The following is a 14,904-nucleotide window of genomic DNA, read 5'->3' as shown; positions in this document are numbered from 1 at the left end:
CTCAGTTATATCGACGTTAATGATGTCAAAATTAATCGCATCACGCCCTTTATTCTGCACATTTCTTTAATTATTAAATTAAAAGTATACCTGATATTCCTGACGTAAAATATATTTGTGTATGCTTATTAGTAATTTAATGAATGTACGGCTAATGTAATATTAATTATTTTTTCTTACCATATTAAATATTTTGCATGAAGATTAGCTTGCGTTAACTCTTTAATTTCATACTAAAAGATTATAAGAAAACAGATTACTTCAGAATTTGAATACTTGGAGTATAATGTAAACGCATTAATATGTTTTTGTATATTAATATCTAGATGTTTATTATTTTACTTAGTAAGTAGTGCGTGTGCGTGTGTGCGTTGCTATATACCTCTATCAGCCGTAAACTTAAATTCTTAGGAAGCGAATCCTGCTCCATTTGATGCTTAAATCGAGACTTAACATTAAACCAATGTGAAGTAGATACGCGCTTCGCAGGTTACGCTCGGAGTAGCGTAACACGTAAGCGCATTTAGACGCGGATTACCATTAAGTAAACGCAATTTAACTTTCGGAATGTCACGTTTAATCGACTCGCGTTTATGCTGTATGCCCGCCGTCGACGCGTGATTCATTTCAAGATGCATCGTCAGCCAATTAACATCTATATGCATATCCTTCATTTCTGATTTGTTGCATTTTCGCGGTACGGTAACTCGGTAATTACGAACGACTAGTTAAATGCTGTTATGCGGTCCCGACTGTGTAATTATGTCGGGCATTCTGCAGGCACACGTACTGAGTGTACTTCCGTATGGATTTAACGTTGATACGGAATTTCACTCGCATATTGCTAACCCCGCCGGTTTCTGGAGTTGGCCGTCGCTGTGGGAACCTTCCGCATACGATTTAAACTGCCCCGAATCCTAGATATAATCCATTTAGGGCCGTCTGTACCAACGTCGCTTACAGCTAAGTTCAATTAAGTTAATTAAACTTTCCTCCTTCTATCTATACTATAGGAATTTTTTTTTAACTACAAGTTAAAAAATGATACTAAATCATTATTATAAGCTGGACTTACTCGACCCAAATTATATCATTGAGATCAGGCATTGCATTTCTGTGAATCGACATCAAACTAATTAAAAAATATGTTTGGTCCACTATTCCACTATTCAAAATGTATTAGAGATGTAAAAGAAATGTAGTCCTATGTGTCATTAAAATTGTAATTAAAAATCAAGCTGTTAACTAATGTCAGTAGTTTAGCTAATATTAATTACCAGAAGAATCCTATGAGAAAAGTTGAGGAATATCTTTTACATAAACGCCGAAATATGTATGGATCCGTAAATATTTGAACGCTATGTTAGCTGACATTTGCTTCCAATACTGCTCTTCGAATAATTCCACCAATGGCTATCGAGGATTCCCGCGGCTCCCTCAAAATCCCCGACATGAACATCAGCTAAAGCATTTTCCTTATTCGAGTGGAACGACGACGCGCCATACAAATCCGCGTAATTGAAATACGAGTGTGGTCAAGCGGATAAGAGACGTTTTACAGTTTTCGGTCGACGAAACGACTCCAGTTTGTCGTTCTCCCAGGAGTAATACTTATAAATAAATTCGGCTCTTTCTTTTTTTACTGTTTGTCCCCGCAGTAGATATATATGCGGGAAAGAGACGCGCGTGAGAAGGCTAGCCGATAAAAACCGAAACAGAAAGCCGGCGAATGTCGTAAAATCCGTGAAAGAGAGAGAAAGAGAGAGAGAGAGAGAGAGAGAGAGATGAGAATATCCGCCGATAAAAGGGATCCGTTTTGTTTTAACTCACGTTAAATTTGGAATAAATCTTTACCTCCTGCACTCTGATTCTTTTCTTCTTCTTTCTTCGTACGCAAATTTTCCTTTAAAAGACCAAATAATTACGACGGTATAACTTTTGTTTTTTATCAACACTTTTGATAGAGATATTGCGTTTGAAACGGTCACCACGCTTCTCAACTGCTTATGCGAAAACTTCGATGATTACGGCGAATGATGTATTAGATCAAGTCTATGTATTTTATTGAAGAAATAATGATTATTATATAAGTTTGTATCAGAGAATGGAATACTTTTTAAAAATAACTTTGTTGCCATTAAAAAATGACAATTTATTACTTTTTCATGACTTTTTTAATGCTGAAATAAAATCAGTCTAAAAAATTGTGCAATATTTTTTGTTTAAATATTAATAAAAGCAATAAACAATAATAATATTTAAATATGTGGAAACATAACTAAAAAACGAAATGATTTTTTTGGTTTAAGCTAAAGCTTTACATACTAATAACGTACATAATAATTATATATTTATATTTAATATTTTATTTATTTTACGATTCTTCAATACTAAACACTGAAAAACGTAAAAATTATGAGTATAGAATTGTATATTTTATTATATATAATTACGTACATAATAAAAAGTTTTTTTTATAACGATTGCTTTCGACTATTTTTCTACACGCTATAAATCCAATACGTTTGCTGGCTCATGCAAATAAATTTTTCTACCTATATACACATTTGTAAATCAAGGATTCACAATATTTCAAATTTTATGGTTGGAATTGCAACTAGTTCACTATCGTGTATTTAACATGGACAGTAACCGCGCGAAAGTAGTTGATATAACATTACTTTTTTTAAATCCCATTCATTTTATGTGTAGTGTATTCTCGATATGATCACATTGGGGCTTATAAATTGTATTTTGTCTACATATCGATGGCATTTCGTCAATATCATAATTTTATCGTCGTTGTACACGAACTTGATACATTAACCGTATTTCATCCGCGTTTTGATATTTTATCCGAATAATGTAAAAAGGTAAATGTTCGCGCAAATTCGCGGACACTCGATGCCTATGCGGTAATTTCGGAATTTAACATGTAAAACATATAACGTGGTCGGTCGCATTAATTTTGGGTTAGTGCCACCCCATGCGTGGTACCCCGACAGTTTTCACATAATTTCATTACAATAGTTATCGGAAGTTCGTATTCCATTAGGTAAATTCTGTATATTTTGTATTCGCCTCATTCCTGTGTCTCCTACATCTCTACGTTCTACCTCCCGGGTGTAATACGCTCTTTTCCCACATCATGTTCATGCCTAGCATCGTTTCGTGTCGTGGAGTGTGAAACTTTTACGAGTCATTGATACAAACATCGAAATTGGACGCGGTGATCGGAAAAAATAAATGTTTTAACGATAAAATGCTAAGATTGATAGATAGCGTTAGTACAAATAAATTTGTTGGTTTTCGAGTCAAGTTGGAATCTATTGACAAAGTTAACAATATATTTTTTGATGGGATAGGTAATATATAATATAATACGTTTTTTTTTTGCAAAAATGATATATATTTTGTAAAAACTTATCTCTTCACTTTTCCTATTTGTAATTATTGTATTTTAAGACTATATGTGGCACAACTTAATAACAAAAATATAAAAACTTGATTATTCTATTATTACATTCGAATATCTATTTAAAATTTAAATTGAATTCTCTTATTGATTTCAAAGTTACTTGATTTTGTTTGTTTGTCTTAATTCTTATATAAAATCGCGTAATTTTGCATTTATTGGCAAATTTGAGAAAGGCATTGCGCGAATTAAATTAAATTTTTTATATATATTAATAAAACTCTAACAAATATTTGTGCAAAAATTTATTTGAATCTACTTGTTTTTTTAAAAGTTATTTTACCTAAAATGTAGTAAAATATGGTTGCACTGTATAAGCCATTAATAGCCAATTACTAATTTGTTGTTTTGTTTTTTATAGTTGATTTCAGCGCGTATACGACAAAATTTTTTTGAATAATATTAGCTGATATTTGCTTTTCTTGACTATTTTTAACTGATACAGTAAAAACATTGTTAAGTTTCATTGCCATTGTAACAATTATGTAAAAGTACGTGGATGTTGGAAAATATCTTTTCAAATTCGCCCGATAATTTGCGTGGGAAATATTTTAACGGTTTTGCAGCGAGTTTGCCTTCACAAAGATGATGAGAAATGGTGAAGAATATATGAAGGGGAAAGAAGCTATGAAAGATATGGAGAGAGGCGATAGCGAGCTAGATGGAGGGAAAGTAGGACCGTTTATTAAGCACTCCGTCGGCTTTCGTCACAAATTCCTCGCGGCCGTCGAAATAGAACGCGAAAGTAACCGTGGAAAATTGGAAACTTTCCGCGCGATAAAATCGGACTTAATTTTCAATAAATTCACCTTCCACGGAGCGCGAAGCGCGCTCGCTCTCGTACGTGGTTTGACGCTAACTGGAGGGCGAGGAGCCGGAGGAAAGGTAATTTACTTGGTAATTATAAAGTTACTGGCTCCCTCCTCGTCCTCCCCCTTTTCGGCGACGCGCGCATAGTTGTGAATATTCAAATGCGATTACATCTATGATCGCATAAATTATACGGCCATTCGGCCCTGTCGCCTTCTGCGTCGCGCATTTCGGTGCTTTCGGTTTAAGGCTCGTGAAGACTTTACGACGTCCGTTTTATATATACGAGCTTTCGCACCTTTAAACAATAGAACTTTATGAAAACTGGAATAAAGACGTATTTCTTTCCGGAACGTTGGAAACTGCGTCGCCTGATGAAACCTGTCATTTCGTAAGTACCGAGTTGTCAAGCGGATTGAACATACTATCGTCTATCGTGGAGAAAAAAAGACGTTGGAGAGATTAGTACGATAAAAACGATATCGTGTCAGTTGCTTTTATGTATACCACGTTTTTATTGTACGTCTGCATGAAGTAAGCTGTTGCGAGATTGGTAGGCTGATCGTTTCCAAAAAAAATTTTGGTCGCGAAGAGATGCGAGAGTGCAATTTTTTCTTGTGCGATAAACTCTCGTGTTCTCGAAACACGATACTTTCATAGATCTAGATAAATAGAATTGTTCAATGTAACGAAAGTAGATATGAAACGTATCGCAATAATTGAGAAGTGTGTTCATAAGATTTATAGTTTCTGGAAACATCTTCTCTGAAATATTGTTTATTTAACAAGTTATACAAAGACTCTAAAGAAAGAGAAATTTTGGTGTACAATTTTATAAATTTTCGTTTTACGGGATGATAAAATGGGGAAAGATAGTTGGTGAAATAATCATTTCCATAATCAGGAAGATCTTATCCGGCACAAAGAATACCCATTTTGTCCCATCAAGATAAGGATACGCGAAAAACAAGTATCCAGTTACTTGCGTTATCTCAATCGAATAATTAAGAATTGTTTAATTGCTCGCACGGAAGTCCTTATCGCACGGTCGAAAGAATTCAAGCCATTAATTCTGTGGACTTGTTTGGCTTTAAAATAAATCCGTACAGAGTCACGGATTTATCCTGTGTATTTAATATCTGCAGCTCTTATCTGCAATCGGTCTGAGAAAAAATAATGATATCCAAACGTTTGCTGAACTCGCAGAAAATGTACCTTGCTTATACTTCTTCAGCATTCATAGTCGAACTAAATTAACATTGATGTTAATATTAACTTAATGCAATGAACGACTATATTTCACTACGCATTCAAGAATTTCTATTTATCGTTATAGATATTATGGAACCTATTTTAGAAGTCAATTTTTTTATTAACGATTAATTATAAATATTGATTATGGTTATTATTAGCGCGAAATAAATATTAGCGATTATATTTATAAGCCACAAATAGTAAGAAAATAAAAAGCTTATTAAATTAAAAAAATATATACCAACAAAAATATATTTCTTTTGACGTCATACTACGTAATTTTTCCTGAAATATAATCATTATTATTACACGATCGTATTGATTTATAGATATATTTAATGAATAAGATGTGACATCGAGGGTCCCTGCCTTCCTCGTCCGATCCTTCATAAACCAAATTCTTCTTATACTATCGGATCAAGCGCCCATAAAGCACACGCGGTCAACTTCATTGCTTAGGCGAACCGATGGTGCATATTTACGAGATATTCATATAAATATATTAAATACGGTATGCAAAGTCTGCATCTTTATGTAAGTTGTATATAAAACCTTAAAAATGATCTCACTTTTTCTCTGAGTTCTTATTAAATAAGTCTTGAAATTTTTTCTATTAATTATAACATCTTCAGAACATCAAAAATTCTATCAAAATTTATACTGATACTCATATTATAATTACTGTAAATAATTGCGTTATTTTAGAACTGAAAAAAAATTAAATTAATGAACATTTTTTTGAATAGTTCTAAGTAAATATTTACTAAATGTAAATATGTTTATTTGACATAGATTGATACAGATTAGAATCATTAATTTGATTTAATTATCATTCTTTATTGAGTAAGTATTTTTTTACTGTAACTAAATGTTTACTTAGCGTACTATTCAAAGAAATATGTATTAAAATTTAGTACATTTTTTTCATCAAACATAAATATTAATTATTATTTCTATAAAAAAATAGATATTATTTGTAAAAATTAATTATATGATATAGCATATTTAATGGAGAATGCTTTACATAGAAATAAATTATTTGTATAAAAGATCCTCTCTCTCTCTCTCTCTCTCTCTCTCTCTCTCTCTCTCTCTCTCTCTCTCAGGATACTCATCGCGAGAAGCACGTAAACGTCGGGGTGATTGATTTCGAAACAAAAGCAAGAAGGTCAGCTCGAGGGTAACGTCGGTGAGTGTTCGCGATACCCCATAAAATGCACCCCTCGCCCGCATTCGTGACAGCGGGGATGGCAGTGGTTTGGTTTCTCTGCGGGCTATTTAGTGCATCTGCCTCCGCTTTCGTGCGAAGCAAAGGAGTTGTAGGTGAGAGAGAAAGAGAAAATGGGACTATAATGCATCGTGGAGATTCGAAAGCGAGGATTTTTGCTACGCAAATATAGACTTATACTATTACATGATCGTTTAGTTTTCAAAATTTTAATTTGTGTTTACTGTATTAAACAATTTTGCTATATAAAAATTATTATTGTAGTGCTATAATGATTTTGTAATGATCTTTTTTAAAGAACTCATATAGTAGGTATAGCACATTATTCAAATTTTTATAATACTGTAATGTAAGGAATTATTAGAGTTATAAATAATAATAACATTATTATATCTATAAATATAATATTATATATAAGATAAACAATTGATAATATATATTTCAGTTTATGCTATTTTCTTTCAGTGTCATACAACATTGATTTTAATATAATATTTAACATTTTAATGCAATATTTAGTGTTGTACAATATTGATTTTAGGTTTTATTTATTCAAACGGAAGATGTGTATTTAATATAAATGGAAATTTTAATGGATACAAGCAGCATATGATTAAATATCAAGATATGATATTACAAAACGCTAAATTTTTTGTCTGTAAACACAATCTCGAAAATACGTTATTATATCTTTTCTAATAATATTCTTAATAATGTTAACATATTACAAGAGTTTTCATTAAGATTTCCTTTTTGTAATCAACGATTCTTCAGTCGTATCGATTTAGTTATATTAACCGAACGTGATCGGGGATGCGAGTAACCACAAACGTGAATGCAAAACTAACGTTGCGGTCTGAGCATGAAATAATATATACAAATGATTACATATATAATAATTATTTGTATAAAAGATTCTCAGGATACCCATCCATGACGTAATCCACATTCATGTACGTATAGTTCAAAAATATATATCTACGAAGTTTAATAAATTATCAAGAAACTTCGGATCACCGTGTTTTCCATATTGGTGCACGTATCCGCACTAACTTTATATGCGTGCCTGAAAGCGTTTAATCTCACCAGATCACGATATAAGAAGCATCATTCGTAACTACTTCGTCTCGCGTATGCACGAGCTCACGCCTATGTCTGGATTTTCCATTCCATGTCCATCAAATGGATATTAAGAGCGGTTCCGGGAATGCGGTAGAACAGGAAATGGGAAAGGAGAGTTGGCCCTTTTAGTATAAATACATTGTTGCCGCAGGCGTCGCTGGCAATTGCTCGATATATTTCGCATTCTAGGCTTTTAATAAAGTTACTAATTTATTGGAAACGCACCGTTGTTATTGTTCCATCGACGCGGCGTTATTGTTAATGCGAACGTTTCCATGAGTGGAGCGCCGTAAACTCGGATTATCTGGTAATTCACGATCGATGCGCCAAATGAGTGTCGATTCTAAGCGCGCATATGCGTAAACGAGCAATTTGCATTCGTAATGTTTCTGTTGCTTTTGTGTGTTAAGCAGATGTCCGGAATTTATTTTCGATATGGTGCCAGGGTGGTTTTCATGTGATATCTAAAATCAGCAAATATAATATTTTTCATTAAAAAAAATTTCTTTTTGTAAAACTTCGTTCTTTTGGCATTAGTTTGCAATATGTTGTAAATACGTAATAAATCGCGATTTATCTCGTGTAATGTTCAATTGTTCTATAATCTTCAATAAAGAGCGGTAAATGTTTTTATTTAAATAAATTATTTATAAATGATAAATAAAGTAATTTATTTCAGAGAATATGTTGAACATTATTACACAAAAGTATCTTTTATAATAAACTGAAAACGAATGAAAAATTTGACAAATATAAACACACATGCAAATAATAATTTACGACAGTAAAAATAAATTTGAATGGGAATAATATAAGGTTTGTAAAGAATAAATTCATTGCATATATAATTATATAGTAATTTAAAAAAATAATCGATAAGAATATTAATAAAGAAATCAGTAAATAAAAAAAGAAAAAGTCTGTTTTCAATATCGTGAGATATTGAAAAACTTTTTTTTTAAACATTTTGGACGATCTTTTTATTATTATTTTGAAGAACTTGGAATTTTTATTATTTATCTCATTTAGTATTTTTCGAATAATGACTATCTTAGATAAAGGAAAAAATATATTTGACATATTTTTTATATCTCGGATACATTTTTTTTTACGAATCATTTATTACTGATCTCGATAATAATTAATCATTTATATATACATTTATATTTAAGCGTTCTATTTATTATTCCACCATTTATTATCACACAACTATACCTGTAGTTCTATATGTAGTTCTATATAGATGCCATGATTGAGCGTATGTATTCATTATTATCTGCGGAACGTGAAACGCAGAATATTTGCTTTCGTCGCATGCCACTACGTCAATTTTTTGCGGAATTGTAGCATTTCGAAAATCTAGTGCGTGCACATCATTCATGAAGGGATGCGCGTGTACGCGGGTGCCAATATGTGACAGGTATGATATCGTTACTAACAAAAGTATGAAAACACGTGTAATACAAGTGCTTTGAAACATGATACGCTACAGCGAAACATCATGTACTAACCGACTCGGCTTTATATCCAGATCATGGATAGATGTAATATCTTTTTACGTCAATATCTTTTTGTTATTCTAGAAAAAACGCAGCTAAATAAATTTTTATCTAATTTAAAAATTGAAACTAGCGCTTTTAGCAAAATATCACTTATCTTAGATGACTAATGTGCGAAATATTGTTAAGAAATCAAATAATAAAAAGAATCCTATTTTTGATCAAAGTGGGTCTTAATGATTAATATAAGTTTAAATATTGTATAAATGAAACATACATATTAAATGACAAGTGAAAATGTCTACGTTCTACATATTTATATATACGGAGAATCAGATAAGTAAGATGACGACTTAAAGTACTTTAGTGATACACTGATTTCGTACGTTTCAAAGCATTAGAGCGGTAGTTGGACAAGAGGCTATTTGTGAAAGTCCGATTGTTTGAACTGACCGAAAAGGGATGGCGGACTTTCAAGGCGAACGCTTCACTTGAACGACAGAACGGTGAACACGACTGGTAAGCGAAGGTGCGTAACTAAGCGGCAAGAGAACAGGACACAAAAGATCGAGAATGGAGACGAACAATCGCGGGAAGTATTTACTTTCGAATAAGTCTCTTCGAGGAAGTCGGACGTGTCTGTCGCGGAAATGGAAGCAGATTGCTCGACCCCGAAAATCTTCTCCATAGACGCGTATCCTCGTGGTGAGAATCCGGATTATTAGGTCGTCGCTTATGCAAAATCCGTTCAGATTATTTGCGCAGTATTCCTAGAATCAAGTTTAACAATAAAAGTCACAGTACACAAAAATTTCTTCTGTAAATGCTATATTAAATTTATATTAAATTAAATGATGAATTATTCACATGTATTTGACATTATAAAAAAAGAGAAATTTTATTTTATTTTATTATAATATTTTATATAAGAAATTATAATATTTTTCTTGTTTTGAAAATTTATATTGCGTATCTTTAATATATTTCAAAGTAAAAAATTTTTCTGATTGTAAAATATTACTTATTATTTTCTATTAAATGTTTTATATTACTTTTGATTCCATTTTAATAATTATTAGGAATTACGGAATTTCCCTTTCAGATATTTCTCTCACTTAGAATCGATAATGGAATTTACGCCATTCTCTGTGTTCACGATAATCGCATCGTTAAACATACCAAATAGCGCACTGAGCGCGGCCTTAACAATTAATTGGTCTGATACATAATGTGTAATATGTCGATAAATATTCATTCAACGTCGATCATTATCCAATTACAACGTACGTGTAAAATTATAACTCGATAAGCCGACAGATCAGATGTAATAGGTAATGCACCGTCGGTGCTTTATGAGTATTAAATTTGCCTCATATACACGTGCTAGCTGCATTTAAAGCGGAAACAATAGTACAATTTAAAGCCAACCACTTTTGGCTCAGATAATGTGCTAGCGCGAATGTATAAATGAAGAATATTATATTATGAATAATCTCAGGAGAAAAGTGTCTATCTTTTATCTTTACAATATTTTAATGGACGAACGCGATTACTTCAACCCCTTTTTAACCCCTTCTTTATGTTGTATTGTTTTTAAGTGTCCTCTGGTGAATTGAATTCACACTCGTGCGGAAGCTGGAACGGCAGATTTCTGTCTGATCATGCGACAATAATGGAATAAGTAATAATAAATTGCGTATAAAGAAATTTCTAATTCTTTGTTCCTGAAAAATTAAATATAATTTATAGGAAGAAAAAAGCGTAGTATAAAAAATAAATTAAAAAGAAAAAATAATAGTAATCGAAAATTTATTGAATCAATTATATTGTAGTAAACTTTAAAAGTAATATAATAAAAAGATATTATTACTTTTTTTTTAAATAAAAGGCCTTTTTTTTATATAAAGAATAAACTTTTTTTCCAAATATTCGTTTATGATAGCCATGTGTCAATTTTCCACCAATACTATTAAACGCTTAACAATTTTTTGTTATTGCAAAACGTCGAGTGGAAAGTTATTATTCGTCTAGGGATAAAGTAAGATTGAAGAGCAAGAAGGAATCTCACTGTTCGACAACAAAATATATTCCGTTTTTTTTCTCGCAATTGCGGGAATGGAAGCAGCCGCTTGCAGCGTATAATGTAGAGCGAAAAGTATCATTCCATACCATCTGCGCTGCAGAAAATCGTGAATTCTATGCTGCAGGGATCTTTATATCTCCTTCAGACGTCGTTTGCAATGCCTCGGCAAGCTCCACTTCGGAAAACAAACGGTATACCTGTCTAAGGTCTAACCATATATAAATAGTAGGGTATTATTTTTTTTAATTTGCTTCATCTCGAGTTAACATTGTCGCGGGTCACTGAATGATTTGCGTTTCATCGAAGTTATTAATATTTCACGAATCGCACGGTGGACGGAAGGAGTAAGAATTCTTCAAGATTACAGCGCCGTTTCTTTGAATTAATTGGATTCTGGTATTACATTAACTTTATGAATAATTTTAACTAAGATCCGCGGTAAGCAGCTCGCTCTCTTAGAACGAACCGTCTAAAGTCGCGGTAATTTCTACGACCGACACTTCCACTTTTCACCACGTACCTTCAAGTACGTGTTTTGCATACCGATCGCTTGAATTTATATTTATAGCTCCGTGAAATAATATTTTCATAATTTTTTATAAAATTACGTGCTCGTCTCTCTTTGACAAATCGTATAAAGAAGAATAAGAATAGACAGTATAAAAATATTTATATTATATAGAAAGAACGGTTTTATACTGGAATATTTAAAAATTTAGTTACATACAGACCTGAAAATAATAAGATTACCAAAATAATTATGTAGAAAGCTCAAGATGGTTACTAGGACACAATGTTTTGCAGTATTACTCATTATGCTTGAGTTTTTTACAGTTTTTTATAATTATTTTGATAGTTAAATAATTATTTTCAGATTTGTATCTAAATCAAATTTTAAATGCTTCAATAAAATCGTTCTTCCTTGAAATAAATAGTAGCGGAATTTTTTTTCTTGTTTATTTTTTTTTGAAAATTGTAACTATAATTTACATCTATAATTTTGTTTTTAATTCTAGTTCATAGATTCTAATAAAATAAAATAATCCACACTTCATATATCTCTTAAATTTTATTCAAGAAATTCATACATTTTTACAAATCTTTTGAATGAAGATATTTATTCAAACAATAATAGACACTGAAACTTGCGTTCAATTGCAATGTGACAAGATCTAAATTTTAATGATAAAATGGAACAAATAAATGCTGGATTATCTATCATTACCTAATTTAAATTTCTAATAAACAATTTTAACGTTGTGGCAACAACCCTCTATCTCTCACACTGTTCCATTGATGTAATTATCAGTGCTTTATTATCCGGTCAAATGAATGTACGCCATTCCCCGACCTCTTCTCGTCTCCTTAAACGTTCCAACATACACCGTGAATTTACATTAACCCGGCCCGCGTTACACGCAACCTTATTTACGTGAATATTCATCAAGGGAGTTGAAACACGCGCGTTGTACTCGCGTTAACAGTAGAGGGTTATCGGAGCTGGCTTCTCAGCTAAGGGTTCTCAGATGTGTGTTTTCTCTTAGCTCGTGTTCTCAAGAAGACGAACAAACCCGACGAGACAAATAGGCAGGGCGGGGAAGAAAAACGCACAAACAAGACCGCACGAATGGTCGCAAATTCAAAAATGGAACAACAGGCGCGTCCGTCGGCCATTATTTTCCGCGATGGGGTGAGTGCGGAATGGTCGCGCGGACCGCTGTAAAATTCTGCCGACAGTCTGTCTCTTTCTGTCTTTTCCCCCCTTTTCCCGCGCGTGTAACGTTTTCTCCCTATTCCCGTCTCTCTCACTGTGTCTCCATTCTCGATTCCTCTCTCGATTCCTCTCTCGCTCCAATTCGCTCTGTATTTTAAGCTGCCTTCCATTTTCCATTCTACAACCCTCATTTCCATTTTGTTGCCGGGCACAATTTAAATCTCCGCCGGACCGATGACACTCGGCGAGCGGATTCTGCTCGGCACGAGCGCGAGCAGTTCGAAGCAAGCGAATAATGTTTGCCCGTCCCGAGGAATAATTTAATCAACTTGGGCATATATATCTCTGATGAGAGAATGAAACGCCGATAATGGCAGGATATTTGTATCAAAGTTGTTAGCATAATCCGCAGACGCGGCTAGAGCTTCATGGCATGTACTGTCATTAAGCTAATTATGTTTAGCGGTTAAATATTATTTTCAGAAAACTTGTTTCGAGAATTGGCTCTCAACGGGAAAATCAATCCGGTTATGAGTGCGGTTTATGCCTTTGTAAATTGATCCATTGCCTATGAGTGTATAATTTATGATGAAGCTGCGTTCGATGATCTGTTGCCATAGTCTGCTCGAAATCAATCTCTTATTATTATAGTAGTATATTATTCGTTGATTATAGTTGATGTAATATTGTATGTAATTCAAATTGCACGGTAGATAATAACCGAGATAATTTAATAATAAACTTAAAAATTATAGCAACTCAACTTTTTTCTCGCAATTTTTAACTTTAATTAATCTTCAAATCCCGTTGTATTATAAGGTAATTGTGAGGAGGATGATGGAGGAAAGTATAGTAATTAAGAGTTTGTTCAATGTTGCTAGTCTGACAAAACATGGCGTATCTGGTGCGTGTGTACCTAGATTTGAGATACCTTATTGATCCACCATATTTCGTGGACATTAATAGGATAGAAGATGACAACGTTGACCAGACTCTTATTACAGAGATTCGAGAAGACACGAACAATTTTTCAAGTAAGTTCTCAATATAATTTTTAGAAAAATAAAAAAATCTTGCGCATAAAAAAAGACAACTCAAAGAATTTTAATTAAAATAAAAATAATTTTGTGATTTTGCGATTGTTACTACATAAATAATACATATTTATAACTATAAGGCGATAAGATATATAATTTACAAATAATTGAAATACTTATCAACAAAGTCAACTACATTTTTTATCAAATAAAAATAAAATCATCTTATATGTGTTGTGGATTGATTTAAACTTAGATCTTAGATACACAGAGCAGCGGTGCAATTCTACGCTGCATCGAAAAATTTTACTCAATCATTTCTTTTTCATTATATTGAAGAGAAAGTAATTATTTTTTTTTTACCTTTGCATTCTATAACTTTATCGAACAATCGAACTTGAATAACTGCGTAAAAAATATGTTATGTTATTCTCGGCGGCGCGAAAGTTTCATCAAATTAGCAGTATACTCAGCAGATCAAGTTATCTCCTAGACATCACGTAGTTAATGAGATTTATTGGTAGCTTTAGTAAGAAGCAAGAGAGAAAAGAATGGTCCTTATCGTTTCGTTGTGGGTGAAATACTTATTCGATGGAACCGCCTTATCGCGAAGGTTATCATGAACGACCCTGTAAGACTTAAACAAAGTTGGCCAAGGTAAGAGGCAGCGAGAGATTCATAG

The sequence above is a fragment of the Acromyrmex echinatior genome, chromosome 5 (genome assembly GCF_024713525.1).
Source record: "Acromyrmex echinatior isolate Ae372 chromosome 5, ASM2471352v2, whole genome shotgun sequence".
In the NCBI taxonomy this organism is placed as follows: domain Eukaryota; kingdom Metazoa; phylum Arthropoda; class Insecta; order Hymenoptera; family Formicidae; genus Acromyrmex; species Acromyrmex echinatior.
The sequence above is the reverse complement of the archived record's forward strand: the minus strand, read 5'-3'. Positions refer to the sequence as shown.